Source organism: Apium graveolens, chromosome 9, assembly GCF_009905375.1.
Source record: "Apium graveolens cultivar Ventura chromosome 9, ASM990537v1, whole genome shotgun sequence".
Lineage (NCBI taxonomy): Eukaryota > Viridiplantae > Streptophyta > Magnoliopsida > Apiales > Apiaceae > Apium > Apium graveolens.
Genome location: NC_133655.1, coordinates 176,302,905 through 176,314,543, shown reverse-complemented (window position 1 = coordinate 176,314,543; position 11,639 = coordinate 176,302,905).

Below are 11,639 nucleotides of genomic sequence, written 5' to 3'. Positions count from 1 at the left end.
TCTTGGGAGAGTAGATGAAGGTGCATTTTCACCTTCCAATGGTGATAACTGTCTTTGTCAAGAACTGGGATTTTTACTCCAATATCCTTCTTACTCATCTTTGTTAGTTTCCAAGAACTTTAAACTCTTTGTGTGTCAAGAGCCTGCTCTGATACCAATTGTTATTCCTAGTGAACTAACAATGAGATTTACAGAAGGGGGGTTGAATGTAAATCTCAAAACTTTTTCAAGTTTTGAGCAGTTTCTAAGGCTGTGTGTTTAAGATAAACAAGTGTGTGAATTGCTTTAAGCTAATACAGACAGATATATATTCAAGCACAAAAGTACAGAACACAACAGACCTTAAAAACTTTTCTGGTGGATTTGTTGTTCCACCAGAGATGGTATTTCAGAAAATCTGTGATTCAAGAAGTTGATCACAGCTGCATCCTAGTACAAACTAGATGATTTTTCTCAAGATTTTTCTAAACAGCTCTAGAAAAATTCTATTCTAATTACTAGCTGCTACTTGGTTTATATAACACCAAGTTTACAAGTGAAGACAAAGATAGAAAGTACAATAATAAAATAAGTTCTCCACTTGTTTCTTCTCCATTTTACTCCAGTGCATTGTTGACTATTGCCTCTTTATACTAGAGTAGAACGGCTGCTTTTTCTGATGTTCCTGAAATAGGCTACCACATCTCAGTTGTCTCTGTCAACCCATGTGCCTCTGTTTATAGGTACAACTACCACTTGTCAACTGCTATTTAACAGAACATCCGTTGAAGCCTTCATCCGTTGATGGCTTTATCCGTTGATGTGTTAGCAGTTGAAGCTCTATCCGTTGATGCACTCATCCGTTGAAGGATGTTATCCGTTGAAGCTTTAGAGACATCCGTTGAAGCTTTGTTTCTCATCCGTTGAAGGTCTTTAAGTTATCCGTTGACACCATTTCATTTATACAAAATTACAAGGCATGAAATATTTACAATTGGCCTTCCTATCTGCATATCCTTTAGTAGTCAACAGACTTATAATTTCCCTCAACATTTAAGAATTATATCTCAAATTCAGAGACTGAAATGTGCTACAACACTAGACTTATTTCTAAGTAAAGCTACACCATCAACGGATAGCCAAAGTGGTCTTATCCGTTGAGGCTACAAACACTAGATTTCTACTTAAGTGTTTTGTTAAACATATCATCAAACTAATGCACATATATTCCTAACAGTATGAATATCAATATTTTATTACATGAAGTATGAAATTTAGTAATTTAAAGTGTAGTATCAGTCTATTTTATTATATGAATTTATTATCCATTAACTTGGATCAATAAAATATGATATGAGTAAATATTTAATATTTATATATGATCTTATAAGACACGAATTAAAGGTAAAATAATTATATATATGAATTTAGGTCCATTCAGGTCCGGACCGGATTTTTTCAGGTATTGGATCAGACCGGACCGAAAACCAAATTTTTTTAATTATAAGGATCGGGGACCGGACCGGGTATGTCCGGTCAGATCCAGGTCTTGGACCGGTAGACCCGATCCGGTCCGGGTTGCGGGTCCTGACCGGTTCTGTGCAGCCCTAGCCAAGAATTGTATCAAGTAAATCACAACTTTTACCCTTAGTTTATTCATAACCATACATATTATCGATTACAATTACATATAGGCGCTACTCCAATAGAAATCAATTTATAATAGAAATTAGAAATTAAATATTTTTTTTAAATTAATTCGAAATATAACACATATAGTATGCAAATCGATCGTTGGGAGATGTAGAAAAATACATTGAAATCGGATTTTAAAAAAAAATTTACAGTTTGACGGGAAAAATCAAATTAAAAATATATGGGAAAAGCTGGAATTGGGTGTGAGAGAGTGCATAGTATATGGGTGGGGTGATTTAGGGGGCCATTCGATTAGGTAGTAATGACTTAGATTGGTTCCTAGTTTTTATTTTAATTTTGGTTTGTATTTGATCATTCCCTTATATATATTGGGTAGGACTCCACGGGAAATCATTTATGTACAAAATTGTGGAGAATTATTATTTAAAAAATATAAATATATAATTTAATTTATTTTTTCTCATATATAGTTACAAATTTAAATTAATAAGTTAAAAATCGAAGTTACATAATGTTTTATTTAAAAAATCATTGAAATTTAATGAAAACATTTCAATAGGTTCTATAGTAAAATCACATTTATTAAAAATTATTCGGCTGTAGAATCAAATTTAAAATTCATTATTTTTTAAAATTTTAATTGTTAAATTATTATATATTCAAATATAATTATTATTTTAGGTTAGCATCGAATTAAATATTTTTTAAAATAAAATTTAACAATTTATGATGAGATTTTATAATAGAATCAATGGTTCTCCACAATTCTCCGTATCTCCCTGAGTAAAGGACTATATATATTTACCGCATTCACACCGTTAGCTTACTAATATTAGAATTGTGAAAAACTTGAAAATTTAATCTATCAGTTGTCAAGCTCAAGCATAAAGAAGAAATTTACAGTTTGATATAGGAAGATGATATAGGAAGATGATGTAATTTTCCAAAAACTAATATGATTCTATATCGTTCCCCCTCTACTGAATTTCGTTCCCTCTCTACTGAATTTACAGCATGTTACATTTATACGTTATTTCAAACAACCTACTTTGGACTTTGGAAAGAATTCTGGTCATAACTAAATATAGCTCAATACCCCTTCCACGCTGGACTCAGGGTGGATTAAATACAAGGCCAAGATCGAGAGACCAAAATTTATATAATGCAGCTCCATGAGTTTTAGTCAAAACAGCTGCAAGTTGCAAAACTGTCCTAACATGATAAATATTTGAAAGTTAATTTGGTGGTCGATATAATGTCATTAGGCTAAAATAAAATAAAATATATTATTTATTTATTTTAAATAAAATAATATTCACCTAGGGTTAAAATAAAAATTAAAAACAACAATGTAACCCCGGATCTGGTTGATGTAACAGGCCGAATAGTTAAAACAAAGATTTTTGGAGGGATCAATTTGCTTCAGAGATTTTTGGTCATTGATGGAGGATCTACTTATAACATAATCCGAGGACGAGCATGGATTCACGACATGAAAGCAGTCCCATCAACGCTACATCAAGTAGTAAAATTTCCTACCCCTTGGGGAGTGCAGCAAATTCGCGATGATCAAGCTATGGCACGAGAGTACTACAAAACTTTCTTAAAATCCACTGTAAAACATATCCAGAAGGAACCACCTGTCGTAAAATTACAAGGGCAAGAAAATTTGACAGAAGTGAAGTTGACAAATGAAGACAAGAAGATCTTGATAGGAGAAAACGTGGACACACATAGAAGCCAACTTGGTTGAATTCTTAACAACGAGACTAGCGCGTTTGCGTGGGATCATGATGATATCACTGGAATAAGTCATGACATCGTTACGCACAAACTAAACGTTGATCCCAACTATGCTCCCGTTCAACGGAAAAGACGCAAATTTGGGCCTGAAAGAAATAAAATAATCAACGAAGAAGGCGACAAGTTATTGAAAAATGGGATGATTCGTGAAGTCGATTACCCGAATGGTTGGCAAACGTAGTAATCGTATAAAAGAAGAACGACAAGTGGAGAGTATGTGTTGACTATACGGACCTGAATAAAGCTTGTCCTAAAGACCCGTATCCATTACCACACATTGACACAATGATCGACTCTACAGCAGGCCATAAACTGCTTACTTTTCTCGACGCGTCGAGTGGCTTTAATCAAATATGTATGGAACCGTCAGATGCAGAGAAAATAGCCTTCGTGACAGACATGGGCATATATTGCTACTTAGCAATGCCTTTTGGGTTAAGAAATGTAGGAGCAACTTTTCAGCGACTGGTGAACAAAATGTTCAAAGAGCAAATAAGCAATACAATGGAGGTGTACATTGATGACATGGTGGTAAAATCAAAAAATGCTAATGATCATGTCCAGGATTTGAAGCAAGTATTCGAAGTGCTTAGGGCATATAATATGAAACTCAACCCATCCAAGTGCAACTTCGCAGTGTCGTCAGGAGAGTTTTGGGGGCACATGGTGACTAGGAGAGGAATAGAGGCAAGTCCAGAACAAATAAAAGTTATTTCTGAAATCACAAGTCCAAGGTCTGTTAAAGAAGTACAAAAGCTAACAGGACGAGTTGCGGCACTCAACATGATTATATCACGATCATCAGACAGATGCAAACCGTTATATGACGTACTGAGAAAAAACAAATGGTTTGAATGGGAATCAAGACATGAGATGGCTCTAGAAGCATTAAAAAACTACTTGTCTACAGCTCCACTTTTATCTAAGCCCATCCCGGGTGAAACGTTATATGTGTACTTGTCAGTGACAAATCATGCCGTCAGCGGTGTCCTTGTACGAGAAGAAGATGGGTCACAGCTTCCTGTCTACTATGTGAGCCAGAGTCTACTAGATGCAGAAACTAGATACACGTCTTTGGAAAAACTGGTGTTAGCCCTCTCCATAACTTCAACAAAGTTGAGGCATTATTTTGAAAATACAAAATATGTGTCAAGATAAATTACCCATTGAAGAACGTGTTAAGCAAGCCAGAGCTGACGGGTCGAATGGCAAAATGGTCAATACGTCTAAGCACGTACGACATTACCTTACGATTCGCGAACAACCATCAAGTCCTAAGCATTAGCTGATTTTATAGCCGACTTCAGTCCTAACCTATTATGTCAAGCAGATCAGGAACTTCAACACTTGATTTTTACTGTGAAGGTGGAGCCCTGGTCACTATACACAGATGGTGCATCCAACATCAATGGGACAGGCCTAAGATTAGTACTGAATTCGCCACACGGGGACACCTTGGTGTATTCTATATGCTGTAAGTTTAAAGCAACGAATAACGAATCTGAATATGAGGCATTGATAATTGGGATGACGACAGCTCTGGACCTGAACATAGTACACTTGAAAGTCAATTGTGACTCTTTACTCATTGTGAATCATGTAAAGGGAACTTATGAAGCCAAGGATAACAAGATGATGGCATACCTGGAAATCGTCAAGAGGCTACAAAGTAAATTCGGTTCTTTTATAATACGACAAGTCCCAAGGGAACAAAACATTCAAGCAGACGCCTTGGCAGGTATTGGAGCAGTATCTCGATAAATGAACATCTCGAACATCCCTATTATCCATATTATGAAACCAGCTATGGAGAGGAACGAGGAAAAATATTATGTCAGGGATATAGAGGAATGAGAACGTCACGGTTGGACGACAAAGTACAAGGAGTTCCTCTCAAAAGACATCTTCTTTAACAATAAAAATGAAGCTACGACATTCAAGATGAAGGCGTCCAGGTTTTGTTTGATTGATGGCATACTATTCAAAAAATCTGTTAGCGGCTTGTTACAGAGATGTCTAGAAAAAGGAGAATATGAACAAGTCTTATGAGACGTGCACGAAGGAGACTGTGATAACCATACGGGAGGAAGGAACTTGTCATATAAGATCCTCAGGATGGGGTACTATTGGCCTACAGTAAAACATGATGTTATCAACTATGTTAAAAGATGTGACGCCTGCCAAAGACATGCACCAATCATACATCATCCCTCAGAGTTATTATATACTTCTGTTCTGTCATGACCATTTATAAAATGGGGAATGGACATAGTAGGGAAAATTCCCCCAGCCCCAGGAGAAAAAGTGTTCATGTTGGCAATGACTGATTATTTCTCAAAATGGATTGAAGCCGAAGCCTTCAGGCAAGTTAAATCTAGAGAGGTAATCTCGTTCATTGAAAAGAATATATTATGCAGATTTGGTGTTCCTTTTGAGATAATTTGTGACAATAAATATATATTATTATAATACTGATCGGGTTAAAATAAAATTAAAGTTTACCTAATTAGCTGGTGTAACACCCCCAGATCCGGGGTCAGGGATCCGGGTCGTCACGGTCTTTCTTTCCACAATTATCACTTAACTTAATTAATAATAAACAACCTCAAGCTGTGACCCCACACTAACACACACCACCACACGTCATAGTCTCAGAGATGAAATTGAAATAGGTACAAGTCTTTGAATCCACAGTTTAAAAGTTATTACAACCCAAAATGATTACTTGATAAATTTACAGTTAATTACCATTATCTGCCACAAGTTATAATTATACAATATTTAGTTCCCAAAAGTAGAACGTCTGATCTACAGGTAGATCTACCTCTGCAGCTATAGCAGCTACGATCTCAACGGGAAGGCGCGGGGCGCTTCCCACGCTCTTGCGCTGGGTCTGCTTGAGCCTGGCCATCTTTCCTAACTGTTGTTGTGTGAAGAAGAAATGAAGCAAGAGTGAGCATTACAGCTCGCAAGATAATATATAGTGTTAACAATGATACAAGTATCTGAATGGATACTTACTAGAATCCTTTATCATGTGTAAGGTAATTACTTACTGGATATAAGTTTAAAAGAAGATGAAGTTACCAATTACTTCACTATACTTATACCATTTTTAGAAATCTATTTGAACTACTACTGCTCAGAGTATAATAAGATTCAAGAGGTCATCCCATAGATGAGACCATAAATTAAAACTTCAATATATTCAATCTTTGAAATATTTTTAAAAGAAATGAAGTTACGAGATACTTCATTCAATAGAAACACCAATAAAACTGTTTGACCCTGTCAATGCTTCGGCAACTACCCATTCGTAGCCTTTCGATCGAAATGCTACGGATAGTGTTGCAGAATTATCCAACTGGATGATGAACTCATTACGGGAGTTTGCCGCGCCAGGAAGACCACTTACGATGATCAGTCGTAGTAGTACAACCCCACCATTTTCTACATGTAGAGGAGAACCTGTCGGATTTACTTGTCAACCGAACACTGAACTCCTAAGGAATTGACCGCCTTAGCGGAACTTCCAGGCCATTTGGGCCAATATAATAAGGCTGGGCCGGCGCTACTCGACCACTTACGCCACTCCTAGTTCAGATGAAATCCATGACTCTGAAACGTAAAGCTCGTCCCCACTTTCCCCAAGTAGAAACTTGTTGATACGGCTCCACTAAGAAGTCGTATCTAGTTGGAAAGGAAAACTCACCGATATTTCCCAGGCGATGCCTGTTAATGGATTAACTTGTTCCAAGAATTTTACTTCCCGAGTGTTGGGTAAGTAATCAAAATTCTTTTATCAAGACAGCAACCTTGTTGCGAATATAAAATACACCACAGAGCCGGATCCCTCAGGTTTTGAGCGAGTATTTAAATCCCCTTCGAAAGGAGGATCTTAAATATAAAAATGAGTTTTGGGATCCGCCCTAACCTTTAAAATCATTTTGAAGACTCGAAAACATTTTTAAGAATGTTTGGAGTGATGCTGATTTTACAAAATAAATCAGTCCCAATATATTAGAAAATATATGAATATTATTATTTAAATAATATTCCCATAAAGAATAATCTTTATAAAAATAATTGAAGTAGAAGTTTTAAAACTTATACTTGAAATGAATATTAAATAACCAAAGATATACCTATACGAAAGTACTATCTTTATTTGAATAATCAAAAGTGAGTTTGATTATCGACACCTTATTCTTTAATAAAATAAAGAATATATCTCAGCAAATAATCGGAGTCATAGATCCTCAAATGAATATTCAAATAATATTCAATAAATAAAATTAGCTGAGTCATAAGCCCTCGAATGAATATTCGAAATAATATTCAATAAATAAATAAGCTGAGTCATAAGCCCACGAATGAATATTCGAAATAATATTCAATAAATAAAATAAAGTTATCGAATAAACCTTATTCGATTAATAGTTTTGAAAACTATAACTATATATATATAAATATATATATATAAAATCTACTCGGGATCCTCGACTCCCGGTTTTAGAAAATGTTTTCACCTTTGGGTCCCTATACTAAGGGTATATGCAAATTACCGCTATTCTCTAGCATAGGTATTATCAACTGAACCAACAGATATATATGGCAAGAATACGAAACAGGCATGCATATGTACCATATCACATGCTACAATATATCGCAAGAATTTGCTAATTTAACCATCATGCATCTATCACAAGATAATGCATATACAAGTGTATACATCACAACAACAGTATAACGGATAGAAAACTTGCCTGAGCGACTGAGGGTGATTAATGGCTTGGGACGAGTCTGGTAACCAATAAACAACATGTGAGTTGGAATTAAACCAAAGTCACTTGTAAATCTATACTTTAACCAAATTAGACTCTAACGCTCGCTTTGCGCTTACTGATTCTCTTAAGTCACTCGAGTACCCTCAGCTCCACCATTTTTAATAATTTAACCATTACGAGTTTTAAGGCGATTCCTTCGCGAGTGTCTTACCAACTGCCTAACACACTTAAAATAATTGTTTCATACATTAATTAACCCTTTAAGGTCTTTAACCTATGTTTCAAAGTAAGGCGAGGGGTAATGGTTCGTTCGCGAAACGTCGTTACTTAAAATGGCCGTTTCTCCTAAACCGCACATCGGAATCAAACGAACCACATATCAAAACGAAGCTCGTAACATGAAATATCTAAACATGGCAATGGTCAAAACCTAGCATGGAGTTCTCGGGTCCTAATGTTATGTACAAAAGCAGTCTAAAGTAAATCAGACATTACGACGGCTATATTTACGCGATTTCCAAATTTTATACCATTCCAATTCAATCATCAAACAACCCCAATCCATTCATACAATCAAAGTCCATCCATATCATATTACAACAGCCCCAACCAACTCATTATTAACAATTATACTTGTTCCTAAAACTTGAATTTAAACTATACTAAATCCTTTAACCAAACCTTAAGATTTCAACATTTCATTCACCACCATTCCAACCCAACTCTAAACCAACCATCATTAAGCTACTCTATTGCCATAACAACCAAAATCATCCTAATATACCAAGTAAAGCTAGGGTTTGGAGATGATATACCTTCCTTGAAGTGGTGTGAGTAGCTAGGAAGCCTTAGGAAGCCTTGAGGAGTCTTAGGGATGCTTGAATCTTAAAGGAAAAACAAGAAAAATCAAGTTAAAAACTTTGAAATCACTATTCATTGTCTTCTTCATTGATTTCTTGGAGAATATTGAGAATGAATTGGAGGCTTAAACTCATAAGATAGCCATAACTATGCATAAGGAGTACTAGAGAATAATCTTACCAATTTAGGAAGCTTGGAACTTGGATTTTGAAAATCTTGCTTCTTGAAAAGGGAAAAAGCCGAGAGCAAGTTCTTGGTGAAGAGAAATAGAATTTTTTTTTGTTTTGATGAAATGATTTGTTTTGGCTTGGTGGATGTAGTTTTGTTTTTGTTTTGGTTAATTACCTTTTTAGCCTTGAACTTTGTGTGGTTTTAATTCAACCACATCTCCTTCCCTTATGTCATGCTTATGTCATCATGTGATGTCATCCTCCCCTCTTTGTCCTCTTCTCATTGGTTGGGTGACATCATCCTCTCTAATCTCTTTGATTAACTTCCTAATTGTTTGCCTAATGACCGCTGATCTGTTATACGGTTCGCTTAACTTTCGCTTTCGTTTATCGTTTGAGGGATCATACCCGGGATCTTATTACTTAGGTTCCCTTAACCTTTCTCAATACATTATATTCCTTTTTATGATCCTCTATTAAAATCCTTGAATTTAAATCCTTTTTATCCTGTTACCTTATACTCAATTCTTTCCGTATCTAGTGGATTTCCAGGAAAATCAAAGTGTTCGGAATTGGATTCTGACGATCTTTACATACACTTATATACCATATAGAGTACTAATAAAATCTCAGAATATCCATAAAAGAAACCCTACGTAATGTGGCATGAACAGTTTTCTTATTCAGCAATATCAGCAAGAAAAAAAAACACTATTCATAAGGGTTACAAAAAGTTCAACTTGGTATAGGTTTGGGGGTAAGGCTAGCTCGTAAGCCAACTTCCCAATCCGTCTTAATATCTCAAAAGGTCCAATATACCTTGGGCTTAGTTTTCCTTTCTTTCCGAACCTCATTAATCCCTTCCAAGGGGATACCTTCAGCATTACTAAGTCCCCTACTTCATATTCCTTGTCCTTTCGGGCTAGGTCTGCATATTTCTTCTGTCTGTCTTGGGCTGCTACAAGCCGCCCTCTGATAAGATCCACTATGTCTTTGGTCCTTTGGACCACTTCGGGTCCGAGCATCTTCCGCTCCCCTACTTCATCCCAGTATAAGGGAGATCGACACTCCTGAAAGCTCCTCCAAAATCTGGAGTTGAATCTGAGGTCTCGGTCTGAGACAATGGACGCTGGGACTCCATGTCGCGTCACTATTTCCTTAAGGTAAATGTCCACCAGTCTATCGACTGTGTATCTCTCATTGATAGGAATGAAATGAGCTGACTTTTTCAGTCGGTCTATAATTACCCATATGGCATCATGGTTGGCTTTCGTCCTTGGCAAGCCTACAACAAAATCCATCGCTATCTGTTCCCATTTCCATTCGGGAATCTCCAGGGGTCGTAAAAGTCCACTGGGTCTCTGGTGCTCTGCCTTTACTCTTTGGCAAGTCAAACATTTGCTTACCTATTTTGCTACATCCCTCTTCATGTTGGGCCACCAGTAATATTCCTTCAAATCCCTATACATCTTGGTACTTCCCAGGTGAATGGAATACCTTGAACTATGGCTTTCATCCAAAATCTCATCTCTAAGCTCTTGAACATTCGGAACCCAAATCCGATAGGAGTACCTCATTATCCCTTTATCTTCTTTCTCAGTATGGATCTCCTCTCCAGTCATTGACTCTCTTCCTTCATTCATTATTTTTTCTTGGCACAATCTGATCTTTTCCAATAACTCTGGCTGCATTGAGATCTCACAAAGCTTTTCAGTTCCGGTTCCGGTTACCTTTACTTCTATTTCCATTCTCTCAAAATCCCTTATCAATTCTTCCGAAGTCGTTATCATTCTGAGTCTTTCCTTTCTACTAAGGGCGTCAGCCACCACATTGGCTTTCCCCGGATAATAGAGAATCTCACAATCATAGTCCTTGATTAGTTCTAACCATCTCCTCTAGCGCATGTTGAGCTCTTTCTGCGTAAATATGTACTTGAGGCTCTTATGGTCTGTGAAAATCTCGCACTTCTCTCCATACAAGTAGTGCCTCCAAATTTTTAAGGCAAAAACTATTGCCGCGAGCTCAAGGTCATGAGTAGGATATCTAATCTCGTATTCCTTCAGTTGTCTCGATGCATACGCAATTACTTTACCGTGCTGCATAAGCACACACCCTAATCCTTTGTGCGACGCGTCACTATATATCACAAAATCTCCTTTTCCGTCCGGCAATGCCAACACCGGGGCCGTTACCAACCTTTTCTTTAATTCCTGAAAACTGTTCTCGCATTTCTCCGTCCATTCAAACTTCTCTGTCTTACGAGTAAGTCGTGTCAAAGGGGCTGCGATCTTCGCAAAGTCCTGTACAAATCTACGATAGTAGCCGGCCAATCCTATGAAACTCCTTACCTCTGTAGGTGTGGTTGGCCTTTCCCAATTTGAGA